General features: G+C 31.4%; 1 long non-coding RNA gene across 1 annotated transcript; it reads left to right on the forward strand.

Annotated features, from left to right (window-relative positions):
- The first annotated feature begins 4819 nt into the window (after positions 1-4819).
- LOC129299563 (uncharacterized) lies at positions 4820-8941 on the forward strand. Its single transcript, XR_008590597.1, has 3 exons — positions 4820-5139; positions 7969-8138; positions 8316-8941. It is a non-coding gene; the product is annotated as an uncharacterized LOC129299563 (long non-coding RNA).
- Positions 8942-20268: the final 11327 nt, after the last annotated feature.

The following is a 20268-nucleotide window of genomic DNA, read 5'->3' on the forward strand; positions in this document are numbered from 1 at the left end:
CGCTCTTGATCACGTCGGTTTCTCACACGGGATACCACCACAAAGCACTAAGGCTCACAAGAGTTATAAACTCTAAAATGAATAATTTCATTCAACTTCTGTCTTGTTTACAATAGGGAGCATGCCTAATTTATATAGGCTTATAGAAAATATTTCCTAAAATTAAAACCCTAATTTCCTAATACTAAAAGGAGAAATAATGATAAAATATTTAGCCACATAATTTAGGAGATGTGATCCTAAAATTATGGGATTACAAAATTTAGAAATTAATATTATAATTAATTCTAACCTTTGACTAGACTCAAAATAGAAAATCAAATCAAGGGACCATTAAAATAGGAAATAATTTAGGAGACAATCAAGGGATCATAAAGGATTTGAAATCACGCCACTCTTGACTTCTTTACTAGGGTTTCATGTCTCCTTGCATGCAAGAGGCTCAACTTGTAGTCTTTCTTGCATTGGGCTAAGGTCTGCATCTCTTGGGCTTGACTCTTCATGAGTTTGGATCTTAAATACATTATACACATATAGATGCTCTCCTTTGGACTTGAGGGGAGTGCCCCAATGCTCTCCAAGCTCTTGAACTTCTTGCACAAGACTGAACAAGGCTTGCTTCATAGCTTTGGTTCGGGCTCTTGTCATTGGACCTCCAATATGTTGCAATGGGTCTTTAGGTACGTTGGATTGGAAGTATTGGGCTCCTTCTATGTCACCATGCTCATGATTACCATCCTCAGGCTTCGTTGCCATTAATGTTATGTCACCTGTGCCATGGGGCCCATCACCTAGTGTATTTTGTGGGCTTTGTCTTCATGTTTGTTATTTGTGGGCACCGTACCTGCCTTTGGTTTTTGTGGCTTTGAACTGCATTTGGTTATTTTACCTTCGTGGACTGTGTGTCCACGTTTATTTTGTAATTGAAGCTGCATTTGGTTACTTATCCTCATGAACTGTGTTTTCACATTTGTTTTCGTGACATAAGCCATGTTTGGTTATTTTATCCTTATGGACTGTGTGTCCATATCTATTATTTATTTTGTTAAGTCTTCACAATTCTAAATTTTGACAAATTTATATATTTGAAATTTTAATGGTTTTAGTTGTTAGTATGTTATTTTAATCCGCATATGTATAAATTTTTTTTCTTTTACCATGATGATATGAAGTGTTTTCAGTTTAATCTCATTTTGATGGTTATACTTAAATTCAAAAAGTTATTGAATACATTATATTAAATTATCATCCTTCCAACTAATTTACAAAATTGATTGAATTTATTATTTTAAATTTTATCTTTGGGAATGCTATTCATTAAAAAATTTATTTTTAGCCTCAGATTCGTTATCTAACACTGATTCTATTGGTGACCTTTGAAGAGCAATATAGCTATATTGGGTGGAAATTGTGTTTGGTGCTGTTACTTTTTGATGTAAATATTTAAGTTTTATATATTTTAATTTAGAAGAATGATTAGTTGCTTCACATATATTGTTGCTAGGACTTTATTTTGACTTTATATACTATTTGCTGGTTAGAAGGAACTAAGCTCCTGACTAATATTTTATTTTGTGAAAATTTTTATGTTGTAGAATTTTCAGGAGATTCTATTTATAGAGGAGGTTTTGCTGAGATTTTTATAAAAATGTTAAAGCTTTGTTATGACAATTAGTATTAAAAATATTATAATGTCCATATAATCTGATTATTTATTTTTAAAATGAAATAAATTTTTATTTTAAAGTTTACGGGAATGCGCGTTGTAGCTAGCACCTGTGCCAGTTACCCTCTGATTTTGAGGCGTGACAGTTCTTATTTTTTTTTTCCAAAACAATGAATAAATGGACCCATTACATTTCAAAGATGCAAAGTAATATCGTTTAATTGTTTTATGTAAACTGTAAAACATATAAAAATACAATTAAAATGAGATAGAAATAAAAAAAAAATTTACTTAGAAACAGGGGTAAAGCTACAAAACGTAGTAAACCATTTGTAAAATGCAGCAGCATTGTTGGTTAGATTGCATTCGAAGTGCACTTGCAGGACACGAATGAGAGACAAGCAGCGAATTGGACTTGAACAGCGGGCGAAACTGGTACTGGAAGCGCACGGCCATGGCGAGAATCAGACTAGAAATTATTAGCGGACAAATAGCGGCCTGGAACCGATCGTCAACGGAGAGAATTTCATTGTCCATTTCGAGATGAAGAGCACAGCAATGGAGGAGAGCCACATTGGGTAGTGATTGAGATTCATCTCCTTCCTTGATCGATTATTGTCTTCAACCCTGCGTAGTATATTGATATAAACTTCTGCAAAAGAAATGAAGTATAGCCATTACCGTTTTCCTTCAGTATGCAGGAATTATTAGAGAAAGAATGAATACAAGATTCCGATCAATCGAGAATACCTCTTTTTGGAAGAAAAACTGTTCAGTGAATTAGCATGAACGAGGACTTGCAAATCAGAAAGCTCGATCATGGCTTGCTACTTGGGCATTGAAGGATTGAGAGGAGATGAGATGGTGTTGCCAGGGATAAATATTTTAGTAAATTTAAAATTTGAATTTCAAAAGGAGTGAGAGTTGACAGGCATCTGGAAGGCGCAGACGATACTGATACAAGAGAGAGTAATTACTGAACCGGTTAAAAAATTGGAAAATTAACCCAGTGGCGATGGCCAACATAACAAAGGGAGTAGCAAAAAAGCACAAACGAAGGTAGAGTGTGAACACAATGCCTTCTCTAGGTGTGAATGCACAATGAGTTATGAGGCTTAAACAGATGGTAAAATGGATTTGTGACCAATCATTTTTGCCATAAAATTGAAGTCGACCAATGAGAAAAATGAAAAAGATGGCCAATCAAACGCGTGCTACGGTCTTTGAATAAAGAAGTTGATGATGGAAGAATTAGCTTGGAGAGCAAAAGTGTCTGGATTCACGAAGAAGATTGGAAGTGGGCAGAAGGAACAATAATGTTATCAACAAAAAGTACGATTGATTAAAAATCGAGGGAGGCAGCCGAGGAGTCAATAATTCATGCGCTTGCTGCCAAATATAATTTGAACCAGCAAACAAACGAGCTCTAATTGCTAGTAGCCACGTATGGATCACTCACTAGCAAACCCTGTCAAGAGCAAAGAGTGGCGAATGAGGATGGCAGAGGAACGTAATTAGAGTTCGTCGGTTAGTGAGACGCGTGGCAGGCAGGGACCACGGAATCCGCGACCACTTGGCTTACGTGTCAGCGTTACCTCTTGTTTCCACCATCTCCGTATCCACACTGACTTCTTTCTGATCCTCATTTTGTCCTCCACGAGTCCCCGTTCTTTTTTACTCTTCCTCATAATCTGTACCCCATTCCCAATGGCCTTTTAATTTTGGGAGAATTACTGGCTTACTGCCCCCTCGTGATTTTGGCCTTTTCATTTCTTTGGTCTCATTGGAGGGCCATTTCTTTGGTCTTATTTCATTTCTTTGGTCTCATTTCGGCTTCCGTGCGCCTTTGTTCATTCACTTTCAACATTTTTATCGGAATTATAAAAATCTTCAAGTTTCATTAATTTTGCCTAAAATTTTAATAAATTTTTAATTTTATCTCTATTAAATATATTTATTTTAAAATAAAATAATCAATCATTAATATTGTGCAATTATAGAAGTGCCCTTATTTTATTTTTAATAAGTCACTTCACTTCTTCCTTCATCCCTCTCGCTCTATGAATTCTCTATGAATGATAACATCGAAAACAAAAAAAATTAATCTACCAAATCTGAAAAGATGACAGTAACAATTTAAATTATATTATTCTAATTTCATATATTCTGTGATATGAAACAAAATTAATTATAATTATTTCATTACAACTTTTTTGTCTTTAAAACACAAAACAGGTGAATTAAAATTTTAATAATAGACAAAGATATATAAATAACTATAGAAAATCAATTACATATTATATCATAGGAATTAAATAAAAATTTTAAATACAATTCAAAAAAGCCAGTTCAACCATATCTTATACTCAAAATAGAGGGAATTAATGTGATAGGACATTCCACAATAAATATGAGAAGACTTCCTATTTTGAATTTAATCAAGGATCAATTAACTATTAATTCTTGATTTTTGATCAACTCTCGTTAAACCAATATATGTCAAATATCTACTCATGAAATGGATGCACTATTATAAAATATATTTTTAAGAGTGCCTATTTCAAAGCGCTTATGCCAAAATGCACTCCAAAATACATAGGTAGGACATATGAGAGCGCTTTTTAATAAAGCGCTCCAAAGGACATGATATACAGAAGCCCTTCTTAAGAAAGGGCTCCTATAGAATTACAAAATATATAAAAAAATTAATGACCTATACTAGCACTTTTCATTAAAGTGCTCCTATAGCTTTATAAAATAAATTAAAAAATAATGACCTATAAGAGTGCTTTAATGAAAAGCGCTCCTATGTCTTTACCCTATCAGAGCGCTTTATTAAAAAGTACTTTGATAGGTTGATATAAAATATTTTAAAAAATAATTAAATATAGGAGGCTTTATATTAAAGTGCTCCTAAAGGTTATTTTTAAAATAATGACTTGTTGGAATGCTTTTAAAAAAAGCGCTCCAATAGGGCCACCTATAAGAGTGCTTTGTCTATAAGCGCTCCTATAGGTGCCTTTTGGAGTTTTTATACTATAAGTGCTTCAAAAAGCTTATTTATTTATTTTTTTTAAGAAAAAAACTTCAGTTAATAATAGTGTCGAGCACACACGCAAGGCATTCAACACCATTCTTTTCAAAACCCTTGGAGCTACATTCTCCTTTTCCCGCTATCACCACACCTACATAATCCTTGCCATCGATAGCTGCTGCCGCTACCATTTCTATTGCTATTGACTGCTGTGCATCTTGTCGACAGCTTCTTCAAGTAGTAGAACGTGTTAGGTCATCCGTCCTTGTTCAAAATTCAATCAGAATCGTTCTCTCCAGTTGCTGCAGTTGCACCAGAATCACTGCTTGCTAGAATCTTCTATGAGCCAGAATCTTCTGCAAAGTTGCGTTGCCAGAATCCTGAACGTTGTCCCGACTCCAAATTGCATCGCCGGATTTACTATTCTACAGGTCACGAGGTTAGTTTTAAATTTTTTTAAAAAATTATATAATTATATAGTAAGTTTAATAAGTTATTTTATATATGTTACTAATAATAATAATAATAATAATAATAGGTTTGATGATAATACTCTATGACTTTGGTTTTTTTTTTAGACATTAAATTGCTCTCTTGTTAGTTAAAATTGAACCTGAAGTTGATTATAATTGTTATATGATTGAGTTGTTATGTAAATAAATTTTGGTTTGCTTATATTGAAATTTACTTTATGTTAGTTGAGTGCTATATGTTGAATTGTTTGATAGATTTTTGTTACATTATGCAACAAATTTCTTTTATGATGAATTGATGTATTGAATTATTAGATTTGATTATTTGGGATGTTTCACTTTTAGGGGAGACTTTGCCGAATTTTTTAAAAAATTCTAAATATTTGATCTTTGTTTTTTGAATTTTTATGACTATATTAGTGATATGGATTGTAAATGGATGTCAGCTAATCGATTGTCTAGAGAATATTGGGATGGGGGGATGAGTTCATTGAATTTGCATTTTTTCATGTTCAAAACCCTCGTGGAGTCATATGCCCTTGTTTAAAATGTTGCTATGGAAGATGAGTAAAGCCAATAGAATTGAAAGATCATTTAGTATGTAATGGGATCGATCCAACTTACACATGTTAGATCATGCATGGAGAGACAAGGAATTACACTAGTGATTGGGGGGATAATGTGAGCTACACATCATTTGATTGTGATAGTGGGATATATGATGTTAACCATCTTGATGAGATAATTGATATGGTTAAAGAGGATCTTAAGGACTATCCTGAGATGTTTGAGAGATTGAAGAGTGATGATAATAAATCATTGTACCTCAATTGTAAAAAATTCACATAATTGTCAGTTGTTTTGAAATTGTATAACCTAAAAGTGGCTAATGGATGGAGTGATAAGAGTTTCACAAATTTGCTTGAACTTTTATATGAGATGTTGCCAGAGTACAATGAGTTTCCACCTAATACTTATGAAGCTAAAAAGGTGCTATATTCTATTGGGATAAGTTATGAAAAGTGAGATGATTGTATTCTCTTTCGAAATGTGTATTCAACTTTAGTTAAGTGTCCAAAATGCGATGCGTCATGGTACAAAAGAAATGGGTGTAGCTCAGTGAAAGCATTATGGTATTTTCCAATCATACCAAGATTCAAATGCCTATACAGTACTATAAAAGATGCCAAGCACTTAACATGACATGTTGATGAGAAAATTAAAAATGGCAAGCTACGACATCTTGTAAATTTTTCTCAATGGAAAAATTTTGATCTTATGTATCCCAAGTTTGAGGATGAAGATAGAAACTTGTGCCTTACTTTAGTCACTGATAGAATGAACCCTCATGGTATGCAAAGTAGTACTCATAGTATATGGCCAGTGATTTTGTTGATCTATAACCTCTCTTCATAGTTGTGTATGAAATGCAAATTTGTGATGCTATCATTATTAATTTTTGGGCCTCGACATTGTGAATAGAAGGAATATGTTGGATTGGATGCCACAGTTACTTGTGCTCTTATGTGGAAAATAGCTCGAGATGATAAGGAAGGCAGATTACTAGATGAGCACACTTAAAAAGTTTGGGAGGATTGTGTGAGTGTATATGTCTTAGTGTATTTACTTCATTTACTTCAATAGATAATAACTAATTCATAATTTGTTTAATAGGAAGCATTGTCACAATTAGTATCACAGGATAATGTAAGTGGCCATATGGATGTCCTTGGCAAGGCATTGGGAGCCCCAAAGGTCTCAGGTCACGTTAAAGGAAATTAGATTTGACGTTTCTCAAGGCACCTATTTTGGACGTTGGCCAGAAACTTTTACCAAAAAATGGCAAAGGTGGCTGAAAGCATGTCAAAAATGGAGGCAAGGATGAAAAAAAAAATTACAAGAGCAAATGCAAAAGAAATTTGAGCAAATGATTAGATCAATAAATGTGCCACAAGTCAGCCCAACGAGAAAAATAGTTGCTCATTCCATATTAAGGAAGATTTTCCTAAGGTTTTCATTTCTCTATATATTTTTTATCTATATATTCATAAATTATATCTCAGATTTTTTAAACCATTAGTTTATGTATTTTTCAGGGCAAGTCACAATGTTAATTATGGTTAGAATCACCACATTGTCGCATTGTGACACTAGGATTTGTGTATAATGATTACAGTAATACTGTCCATAGTAGACCAATGCCCGTTGATCATTTAAAGGCGGCCATAAGTATACTAATAGAAAATGATGCTGAGCTACTAGTGCAAGTAGCAGATGAGGATATATTCACTGTTTTTGATGCTAATGGCATTTATGTTGCTTGGACTACAAAGCTTATTAAGTTACAATATAAAAATTGTCTACTATTTAAAATCTTATCCATGTTTAATTTTAACCTCACTAATTAATTTTACATTTTACAAACCTCAAAAGCTAAAGGGATAGTATAGAAGCCAATTAAATCAAAAGGAAAATTATCAAAAGGATCTACCTTTGTAACTAAGGCAAGAAAGACTGATACAGAATTTGCTCAACTAAAATATCTTAATCAAAATGCACTTAGAGTGATTATGTGCACAACATTTAAAAATAATGTCATTCATGAAATAGAAATGGATGAAGGGATTTATGGTGAGACAGTTGTCGAAAGATTAGGAGCAAAAAATATTAATGATATTTTGAAGGATTGGCTACAAATTACAGTAATTACTTTATATGTCAGGTACTTTCTAAGCTTTGTTACTTGTGATATTTACTTATTATTTATAATGATCTTTTATATTCTTTCATTGTAGGTTTTTGTATTATACAATAGTTGTGCTAGGCTCATTGATGAGAAAATTTCATTCATTAGCCTACATAACACAAGTACATATAACATTGATCACCATTTTTAAAAAATTGCTGATGCATTCAAGGCCAAAGGAAAGAAGAATATGTTATTTTTAGCTCCTCACAATCCAAGGTGATTTGTTTTCTATGTTCCTTTAAATTTGATTGATATTTGATTTAATATAATATTTTATGTTTTAGGCAACATTGGGTGCTCGTTTATATCAGTAAGAGTTTGGTTATGTATTCTTTATACTTGTTTATTATAATAATTAGTCATAATTTCAATTAATATGCTTAATTCTGGTAGGGCCATAGCATGTTACCAAGGTGGTGAAAGTCTCCCTCCAAATACACAAAAGAGTGATCATGATGGGCATTATACATGAAACAAAATAAGGGTTTGTATTATTTATTTAATAAAACATGTTTGGTATGTATATAAATGATTGTTCGATTAATATTTTATGTTTGTTATTCTGAATATGTTATTTTGGATTGGTGTAGAATTTTTGAAAAATTCGAGAACGTCCAAGTTATAGGGGCAGCTCTGTCGGATTTTCTCCAAATTTGATCTGTAGATCATATCTTGATCTGATTAGCTCTATTTTGTTTCTAACATGTTTGGATAATTACATCTTAATTTATTTTTTTATAGGTACCTACACAAATAAAAACCTAGGATGTGGTTATTATGTGTTGAAGTGTATGAATGAAGTATTCGCACAATAAGAGTTGATCATTCTACTAAGTGCAAATGTTTCAAAATTACATTCATGTCTTACATATAACAAAGATAATTAACTATATGTTGATTTTTCTTGTAGTATTTTGCTAGAGCAAGATCTTCGCATTTAACCATGGAGCAAATAGAAGATGTGATTGAGGAGTGGTCAGAATATATAATTAGTTGTTTGTGATAAGTAACATCTAATGTTTGAAAAATAGTGGAAGTTTTATTAGTTAATTAGCTAGAATAGCTAGGGATTACACAAGCTAGAAATTTGATCTTAGTTTGTCTTAATTTCAAGTTCTTTAATTGTTTATAACTACATTGTTGCTGATTTAATTTTTTTATATTGTTATAGAATAGCTGTCATTTGTAATGAGCTACACATGATACATAAAAATATAATAAAAAAAACTAAAAACATATAAGAGAGCTCATTAGGAGAGCACTTCCAAAACTATATGATATGGGAGTGTTCAGAAGAAGTGGACTCCTGTGTGGCACAATACAGGAGCGCTCTTGTACAATACAACAACACTCTTTACAAGAGTGCTCTTGTAAGCCACCACATGGGAGTGCTTATCTTCTGAGCACTCTCGAGCACTCTTGTATGGTAACATGTCACCGGCTTAAAGACCAAAATTGTGTTGTTAGGTTCACGTGGAAAAAAGAAGGCCAACTTTACCTAACACGTCACAGGCTCATTAAAAAGGTGGAATTGTACCGATGAAATGTTATCTCTTTCTTAGCTCATTTATAATTACTGGTTATTAGTATGAAAGTAAAATTGTAAAAGTAATGTAACAACACTAATTATTAATTAATGTAGCAGCTTTTTTCCCCCAAGATATTTCCATAGCCAATAATCATGACATTAGTCCCTTAAAAAATGTAATTATTATTAAAGAATTGTTCTCTTTCAAGCAATACTTTTTCATACACATTTTTAAGAATTAAACTCCTGAATAATGTTTAAGGGGCTCACCTGCTTGATAATATAGAATCTTTTTTAATTAGATATTTTTTTATAAAATGATTTCATAATTTTATAAAAAGATTGCATACTTCAGTATTTTTAATTTTATAATAATTATTTAATATTTTATTGTTGGGAAAAAGCATATGGTCTCTAAAATTTCACTCCGGTTTTATCATGTTTGTCAAAATAAATGTGATGAAATTGTGAATTAAGGAGTAAATAATATTGACACGGACATGAAATTAATAGTGTAGTGAAACTGAAGGGGATGGTATATCTTAATTTTATTAATTGCCTTTTTTATTATAAAAAAAATCATGATGACCTCAAAATCTAAATTAAGTTAATTAAGAAGCCAACAAAAGTATACATTTTTATAATGGTACTGTTCTAGTTTCTCTGTGGCATCACCTGAGGTTTCATAGCCGTCAGGAGAATGGCCCTTGGCAAACGTATACGTGGCATTTTATGAAAATGAGTGTCACTGGAGGCATTTAAAAGAACTACAAATGAACCCCCAAAAAAAAGTGCCAAAAGAACATGACTTTTCTTAAATTGTCCCTTCCACGTCTTCACGCCTGTGAAGCTTTTAATTTGAATGATTTATTCTTTTTATATTTATTATTTATTTTTTCAAGAAAGCATTATATACAAAATTGTTGTAGAGATCGTGTGTCAAAAGAAGAAGTCCCACATTACCTAAATGAAGAGAGCTCCTAGTGTATAAATACTAAGAAATGAAATAGGCTAGTAAAATGGGCTTGGAGGAGAAGTGGATTCATGTACAAAAAACAGGCCAACTCAAGGCAATCATAATTGAAAACAATCAATTCGCCCCCTTGCGTGAGAGTTCAAGAGGTATTGAATTCCTTTTACCAGATTATTTTTGAAAAAAATAAATAAATAATTATTTATTTAAATGAGCTTACCATAAAACCTTATTTTTTGACTAATTCAAATATAAATTTAAACCTCAACCATTTTTAGCCTTTAAGCAAATTCTTAAACAGATTTTTTAATCAAGCTTCATTACTCTATTATCCCCCCAATGACTCAGTGCTTAATGGAAATTATGTGTGCGTAATTGAGGTTTTATGCTAGTTTATGAGTGTGTAATTGAGGCTTAATAGTCCATTATTCTGGTGGTTGAATGCCCAACATTCATGTCCAAGACCTTGGCCTATATATAGGCATGCACACGGACAAAACGAGTGTGCTTGCCTCTTGAGTTTTCGAGGCTCTTCTCTCCTTTTCCTCCTTCAACTTCTACCGTGTTCTGCTTTGTCTAGGTTACATTTCCAGTGTTTGCTATTTTGTGCCCTTGCTCCCTTGCAAGACCTGCTTGTTTGATCCTGAGGAACTGGCGGTCCACTATACTAGTATTTCAGAATAGTTCTTAAGGATAGTGTCTTTTGACACAACTCAAGCAGCTTTTGTTTTCCTACCTGCTGCCAACAATCTTAAGAACTAATAGTGTCCAATGCTAATAATGTCGTCCCTAAGGATGTGCCTGATGGTTCTAGTGAAAATCAGTTTATCCTAACTGCTGTTATTGTCCCCCTTCGGAGGCCATTCCTAAATATTTCAAAGATAAAAATCTTTGACGACAAGAATTCCAAACACTGGCAGGAATGAGTCTTTACCATTCTTGATATGCATGGTGTAGCTATTGCTCTTGCTCAACCCTAACCCACTATTGATGTTGACCAAGTCCAAAGAGTTGCATTGACTCATGCAAACAAGGTATGTTGACACACTGTCATTAGTACTTTATCTAATGATTTGTTTGATGTCTATTACATCTATAAGGAAGCTTGTAAGATATAGAAGTTCATGGTGACAAAGTATACTAATGAGAATGCTGGCAAACAAAAGTTTGCTATGGAAAACTAATACAAATGGGAGATGACCGAGAACAAAGATGTGAAGGAGCAGATTAATGAGTATCACAAGTTGTTAAAGGAGCTTCATGCAAAAAACATCAACCTCCTAGATAAATTTGTTGCTAGAATCCTTATTGAGAAGTTGCCAGAATTGTGAAATGATTATAAATAATAGCTAAAACAAAAACAAAAGCAGCCATCCTTGATTGACCTGATCAGTTACATCATAATTAAAGACACTGATCGTAAGGTAGTGTGTGCAGCTCGAGCCAGAGAAATAACATCCAAAGCCAATCTAGTAGAGACAAAGCCTCACAACAAGAGGTATGACCTTAAAACTGAAGATAATAGAAAGAATAGAAAATCTGATTACAAACCCAATGCTTTTAACCCCTCTTTCAAGAAAAAAGGAGACTATTTTGTCTATGGTAAACCAGGACACTATGCAACACAGTGTAGGAAGAGAGTAAATCGTGATAAACCTCGAAAGCCAAATGTAAATTTGGTACAATGAGATGATGATAGTGATGATGACATTATTGCTGCAGTGGTGTCTCAAGCTCTCTTAATTTTTGATGTGAAGAAATGAGTAGTAAACTTTAGGACTACCAGGCATATATGTGCTAAGTGGGAGATGTTTACCTCCTATGATCCTATAAAAGAAGGAGAAGACCGTGTTTACCTTGCTAATTCCTAAACTATCAAAGTTCAAGAAAAAGCAAAAGTGATCTTAAAGCTCATATCAAGAAAGACTTTGGCTCTGAATGATGTTCTGCATATGCTTGAAGTTAGAGCAAACTTAGTTTTAGTTGCTTTGTTAGGAAAAGCTTCGGTTAAAGTGTCATTTTAATCTAATGTATTTGTGGGGAAAGCGTATTGCAATTAAGGACTATTTGTTTTGGATGTTGATGAAATGAATAATATTGCATCGTCTAAGTATATGCTTGTCTATATGATTGATTCCTTTGATTTGTGGCATGCTAGACTAGGTTACATTAGTAAAGGTTATATAAATAGGATGCAACAACTTGGTCTTCTTTTTGAATTTAAAAACAATGATTTTGAAAAATGTGTGTAGAAACTAAACAAAGTAATAAAAAAAACCTTATTTTTATAGTCAAAGAAAATCTAAATTATTGTCTTTAATTCACATTGATTTAGATGATTTGAAACAAACCATGACAAGAGGTAGTAAAAAACATTAAGTCACTTTTATTGATGACTTTTCAAGATGTACTAAGGTACACTTGTTAAAAAATAAAGATGAGACTTTTGAAAAATTTCTTTTAGACAAAACAGAAGTTGAGAATCAATTAAACAAAGAGATCAAAAGAGTTAGATCTAATAGAGGTAGAGAATACATTTTATTAAATGATTTTTTAAAAAATAAGGTATTATTCATGAGAAAAAATCTCTTTATTCTCCCGAGTCTAATGGTGTTGCAAAAAGAAAAAATAAAATATTAAAAGAAATGATGAATGCTTTGCTTGTGAGTTTTTCTGTGCTTGATAACTTATAGGATGAAGTTATTTTACCTGCGTGTTTTTTCAAAATAGGATACCTCATAAGAAAACAAAGAAAACACCTTATGAATTGTGGAAAGGATTTACCTCAAATTTAAAATATTTGAAAGTGTGAGGGTGTTTTGCAAAAGTTTTATTTCCTGATCCTAAAAAAAGAAAAAAATTAGTTCTAAAACTTTTGATTGCATGCTTATTAGATATGCTAAACAAAGTGTAGCTTATCGTTTCTTAGTTTTGAAAAGTGATCTTTTAGACCAAAACACAATTGTTAAGACTAAGCATGCTGAATTTTTTAAACATATTTTTTTCTTGAAAATTGAGCGTGTTTCTAAACCTGTTGAGAATTTTGAGGTTGAACAAAATTCAAATGAAGATTTGGTTTTGAGGAGAAGTAAAAGGCAAAGAAATGAAGGAAGTTTTGGAGATAATTTTTATACCTATTTAGTGCAAGATGAACTATTAAATCTTTATGAAGCTGCTTCTTCTCATGATGTTAAGTTTTAGAAAGAAGCAATTGAAATTAAAATTGAGTCCTTAAGGAAAAACAAAACTTGAGTTTTAGTAGATTTTCCTCAAAGAGATAAGACTGTTGGGTGTAAATGAATTTTTAAGAAAAATATTTTCCAAATGATTCAATTGACAAATATAAAACAAGGCTTGTAGACAAGGGTTTTATTGAAAAGGAAAATATTGATTATTTTGACATCTGTTATCTTATGACTAGAAGTTCTTCTATAAGAATTCTTATTGCTTTAGCTTTAATTTACAAACTTTTTATTCACTAAATGGATGTTAAAACAGCACTTTTGAATGGTAAGTTGGAAGAAGAAATCTATATGGTACAACTTGAGGGGTGTATGATTCCTGGGCAAGAAAATAAAATTTTTAAACTTGTCAAATCTTTGTACGGCTTAAAACAAGCACATAAGCAATAGTATGAAAAACTTGATTAAGTTTTGAAAAATGGTAGTTTTTCTATTGTTGAAGTAAAAAGATGTGTTTATACAAAGCTTGTCAATAATGATTGTATGATTATATGCTTATATGTGGATGACATGCTAATCTTTAGCTCTGGTATGTATGTTGTTAATGAAACAAAAAATTTTCTTTCTTTAAATTTTGATATGAAAGATATGGGTGAAACTAAAGTGATCCTGGGTGTGAAAATCATAAGAAATGAAAATGAGATTTTGCTTTCCTAAAAATATTGTGTTGAGAAAATTATTAAAAAGTTTGGACATCTTGAAGATGCTTCTTTGAGTACTCCTTATGATTCAAGTGTGAAATTAAAAAAGCACAAGAGTGACCCAATTGCTTAATCTAAATATGCACGTATTATTGGGAGTTTGTTGCATTTGATGAATTTTACCAGGCCTGATATAGCTTCTGCTATAAGCAAATTGAGCAAATACACCCACTATCCTGGTTGTAAACACTATAAGGCTCTAATGAGAGTCTTCAGATATTTGAGAGGTACCACAAATTATTGTCTATTGTATAATGAATTTCTCGCTATATTGGAAGGATATAGTGATGCTAACTAGATCTTGGATTTATAAGAGACAAAGCCCACTAGTAGTTATATATTCACTCTCAGTAGTAGTGCAATAACCTATAAGTCTACAAAACAGATAATCAATACAAAATCCTCAAGGGATTTTGAATATATTACTATAGAGCTGGCAGGAACTAAGGCTAAGTGGTTGAAAAACTTCTTTGCAAGTATTCCAATAGGTAAAAAGCCCACATCATTGTGATAGCCAATCTGCAGTAACAATGACTAAAAATAAGACCTTTAATGGCAAAAGTAGACATATTCAATTGAGACATAATATTATAAGGCAGTTGCTCAAAGATAGGGTCATCTCAATCGAATATGTAAGATTAAAGTTAAATCAATTATGTAAGAAATTTATTATTGAAACGTCAAGGGAAATGAGACTTAAGCCTATTTGAAATTAACGGTGATGGCAACCTAACTTTTATAATTGAAGATCCTATGAAGAAGGTTCAATGGGTAAGAACAAGTCACTTGTAGTTCTACTAGCATTGAATTTTTGTCCTTTCCTATAACTTGAGAAAGTGCTAGAATGTATTGAATGGAGGTTGAGCGAAAGCTCTTAATGATTTTATTATCCTTATGGATGGTGTATTCATTGTAGACACACTTAATAAAAGTACCTATATAAATGTGGAATGGGGCCGCTCTTATGAAATTGTGGCAAAATCTCTAGAGCATTTGTGAAAACTAGGAGTGCGCATGGCTGACAGTGTGCAAAACCATTATTAACAACAAAGACTGTGGGGATATAACCTAATTAATAAGACCTCTAGTACACGCTCAAGATCAATTAGTTAAATAATAAAGTTACACTAAATTTTTTATGTAATAAGTTTTATTAATCTAGGTTTGGTTCAAATCGAAAGACACTAAATTCAAGTGATTATCCTCGGTGTGAATAACTCAGATGATAGTAGATCCTTTTAACACATGTGGGGGATTGTTGTAGAAATTGTGTGTGTGTGTGTGTGTCAAAGAAGAAGTCCTACATTGCCTAAATGAAAAGAGCTCCTAATGTATAAATACTAATGAATGAAATAGGCTAGTAAAATGAGCTTGGAGGAGAAGTGGACTCATGGTCACAAAACAGGCCAACTCAGGACAATCATAGTTGAAAATAGCCTATTTGCCACCTGCATGTGAGTTCAAGAGGCATTGGATTCCTTTTACTAAATTATTTTTGAAAAAAAACAAATAAATAATTATTTATTTAAATAAGCTTACTAGAAAAACTTATTTTTTGGCTCATTCAACTACAATTCAAATTTCAACCATTTTTAGCCTTTAAGCAAATTCTTAAATGAATTTTTTAATCAAGCTTCATTACTGTGTTGTCCCCCTAACGGCTCAATGCTTAATGGAAATTATGTGCACATAACCAAGGTTTTATGCTAGTTATGAGTGTGTAGCTGAGGCTTAATGGTCCATTATTTCGGTGGTTGATGCCTAATGTTCATGTCCAAGACCTTGGCCTATATATAGGCATGTATGTGGATAGAACAAGTGTACTTGCCTCTTGAGTTTTTGAGGCTCTTCTCTCCTTTTCCTCCTCCAACTTCTATATTATGTTCTACTTCGTCTAGGTTACATTTATGTTGTTTGTTGTTTTGCACTCTTGCTCGCTTGCAAGATGTGCTTGTTTAATCTTGAGGAACTACTGATCCACCATAATAGCATGCCAGAATAGTTCTTAAGAATATTGTCCTTCAACATGACGCAAGCAGCTTTCGTTTGCCTACTTATCGCCAACAAAAATATCATTAAATTTGTGGTATGGATTTCTTTTAAAAAGAAAACAGTAGAGTGATGTAGATAAGTTGAAATTAATTTCCTTTAACGTCTCATGATTAGGCCCATTAAGGTAGGCACTTTTAAACCTAAAATTCAATTATACTCCCTAAATCATCGCCTTAGCCAAGCTATATTTTGGCATAAATGGACTCAAACCATTTTTCCCACTGTACTAGCAAAAAGTATACATACTTGGATTGAAGAAATTAAATGTGTTAGGCTGACTTGTTTAGAAGTTAGATGTGGATTTGGATTTGAAAGGGGTTGAGGTAGTTATTTTATTTTATGTTTCTTTTGGGCTTAAAAAAAAGGGGGAAATTGAGAAGCATTTGAGCCCATTGGTTTGGGTTGCAGTGGTTGGGACAAAATATTTATAATCTTTAGATCAATAAAGAATTATTAAAATTTTAACATCTCTATCCTTATGCCAATTATTTTATAGCATTGTTAAAATAAAAGTATTTACAAAACATACTGTCAATTCTATAGTGACCGACTTCCGCAACAAATCAACCTCTTGCCTTTTGATAAAATTTAATAACAAGCCATATTATTTATAAATTATAAATTGTAAGCTCATTTTTTCCAAGTGCATGCCAATAAAAATTATAAATCATAAATCAAATTCGAGTCTAGTAATTAATGCACAGAATATATGCTAGTTTGCAATTGCATCCAATTCACGAAGAAGTGCGTAAAAAGAACTAATCAATAATCAATTTAGTACTATTTAAGTGGTAATTATTATGTGAAAGTAAAACTGTAAAAATAATGCCAGTAACACTATTGGATTGGCTAAAGAATATTTAAAACTGTAAAAGTAATGACCGTAAATCAATATTTAATTTTTATCACCTAAATAATACTCTCATTTTTTAGCAAGATTTTTCTTCTAAAAAGTAATCATGCATGTTTCACAAATCAAAAGTCTTCTGTCTTTAGTTGACTGTATCTATCAATTTTTATTTAATTCGTATGTATATAGGATATGGCCTGCTTGACTTGTGAAAAGATTTTAAAGTCATGCTTAGTTTCACACGAAATAGCTTATGGATATATAAAACTCATTCCAGATAAAAACACAAATTTCTTTTTCAATGATCACAAATCAAAATAATGCAATGATAATGAAAATATGGTCCCTCATCGACAAAATAATGCAATAATAATCCAATAAATGTGACTGATGTGATAATAGAAGAAATTATACAGCACGCAAGTTTCTTTCTCATCCTTTGTATCAATTTCTTTTAAGGGGGAACATTCAATTTTTCATATTGATTTGTATCATTAATAGTTTTTCTTATGAGTTAGACCATATTCACATCATGACTCAGTCTACCTAAACCCAACAATACAATTATCAAAATCTAATCTAATAATCATCACTTTATAGCATATGGTTCACTAATTTTTATATTGGTTATTTTATCCTTTATATCTTATATTCAGGAAAAAATAGATAATCTAAAAAATTTCATTCAGATTTTGCTTTAATCTAAAAATTTCGTTGCTTGTATAATTTTAAGGATTTCAAAAAGTCATCAACTATTGCCAATATAAAATTTTAACACATAAAAATGAAATTGCATTGCTTCTTTTCTCTCTCTTTTCTTGTGCTTTGGTTTTTTTTTTTTCAACAGCCATTTCACTATGCACGCAATTTTTCTCAGACTACATAAGTTTATGGATTGAATTTGTTAGGACTTAATTAAATTTATGTGTGTGTTCTAACAAATATTTTAGAGATGTACATGCAATATCATGTTAACTAACTGCTTGTTTTTCGACATATCAGTTTTTACTTTATCTTTACATTGTCATTGTGACGAATATTTGGCTTTGAACCAAAATCAGATTATTCATGTTGTGAACACATTATCTTTAATTAGTATTAGTAATTAAAATTTATAAATCAAATTTACAAATTGAGTTTAAATTTTGTTCAGATGTTATCCTCCAATAAAATTTTCTAAAATACCTTTTCTTTTAAATTGCATATAATTACCACTTGAAGTCTCAAACGTAAAAAGTGGATTATTAGGTTGAGTGTATTGATGTTTTGAAAAATACTTACTCTTTTTTCCACATACAATATACGAAATTTGTTAAGAAAAATTAAAATCTATACTATTTACATATGGAGTTTTAAAATCTATACAATTATGCTGTAACAAAAGATTGTATTGCGACGCTAGATTCTTCTACCATCATGCAATATATTTTAAAAATGTTTTTTTAAGAAACAGGACATAAATCAAACTCATGTAAAATTAGCATAGTAATATATTAGTATTCTGTATTTGATTTTTGAAATATAATATTTTACTTTTGGTTGAGTAAAAACAATAAAATTGTTGGCACTCTGATCTTGAAGAATCGAGATATCACAACTCGAGCGCTACCAAACTTTAGACCTTTAGAGCAATTCATGTAGCATTTGGATTCATAGATTTGAATTTAAAATTTAAATTTAAAGTATTAGAGTTCAAATCTCTTATTTAAAATCCATATATTTAAAATCTTTTGTTTGGATAGTGTAAAAAAAAATTAAAACTAAAAGAGATACAAGTTGAGATTCAAAGTAAACATGAAAAATTGAAAATCAAGCTTATCTCTACATTTCAATTGGTAAGAGATAAGAGATAAATAGAGTGGTGAGACTAATAGAGGCACCATTAATATAAAGTTGTCAAGAAAACAAGAGTTGGAGTAAGTTAAAATTACAAACAAGTCATAATAAAATATTGATTTGGATTTAATTAAATTCAAATACAACGACTTTTATGTATCTAAATAGAGGATTTACTTCAAATGCAAAATCAATTCTCCATGCGTCCAAATCCACTCATGACCTTTGATTCTTATTCCAGATTTTTTTAATCTTTTAATTCTTATTTAAATTTATTCAATGGTTTGACCCTTTAATATCAGATCCCCTTTTCAGATTACGGGATCTTTAGAGTAATTAATGATTTTTAATTTCCTAAATGTATCATTTTGCACTAAAAATGTAAAAGGAGGGAAAAAGGAAGTTCTTGGGGCTACAAGTCTACCACATAATCGTACTGTACCAAAATATTGCATTATTGCGACGCTAGATTCTTCTACCATCATGCAAAATATTTTAATTTTTTTAAGAAATATCATATAAAAAATTCATTTAAAATCAATAAAGTACTATATAAGTATTCTGTATTTGATTTTTTAAATTAAATATAATATTTTACTTTAGGTTTAGTGAAAACAATTAAATTGTTACTTAGGCGCAGTTGGTTTAATTGGTTAAGAGAATTATATAAACTTATCTTAGAATCTCAAGTTCAAGCCTTTAAATATGTATTCACGTCAAATAAATATGCTAAAACCATCTAGCAATGAAATAAAAATAATAATAAAATTATTGGCACTCTGATCTTGCACTAATTAAGATATCGCAACTCATGTGCTCCAGACTTTACCAAAAATAAAAATAATTTGTAGACATTGAAGATTTTTTTTTTTTTTTAATTGGATTGACATTCAGGCCATCTCATACCTCAAGCCTACCATTCTTTACTTTGAAATTATCCTAAGGGGTGATAGATGCCCTTCGTCTACTCTAATTACGACCTACTAGCCTTTACTACAATTTAATGAAACAATGCAGTGATTGATGTGATCATCATAGTGACATCCCAATCAATAAGGATAGACCCCATTACCAACAAAAGTTGGTGTCACATGTTAAGACTTCTTGTTAAGGAACAAAAATATTCAGAAACCCCCTTTTTAGAAATATCTGGTATCCTGAAGT

This window comes from Prosopis cineraria, unplaced genomic scaffold, assembly GCF_029017545.1.
Source record: "Prosopis cineraria cultivar Desert tree isolate PC_DT_omini unplaced genomic scaffold, ASM2901754v1 PC1210, whole genome shotgun sequence".
NCBI lineage: Eukaryota > Viridiplantae > Streptophyta > Magnoliopsida > Fabales > Fabaceae > Prosopis > Prosopis cineraria.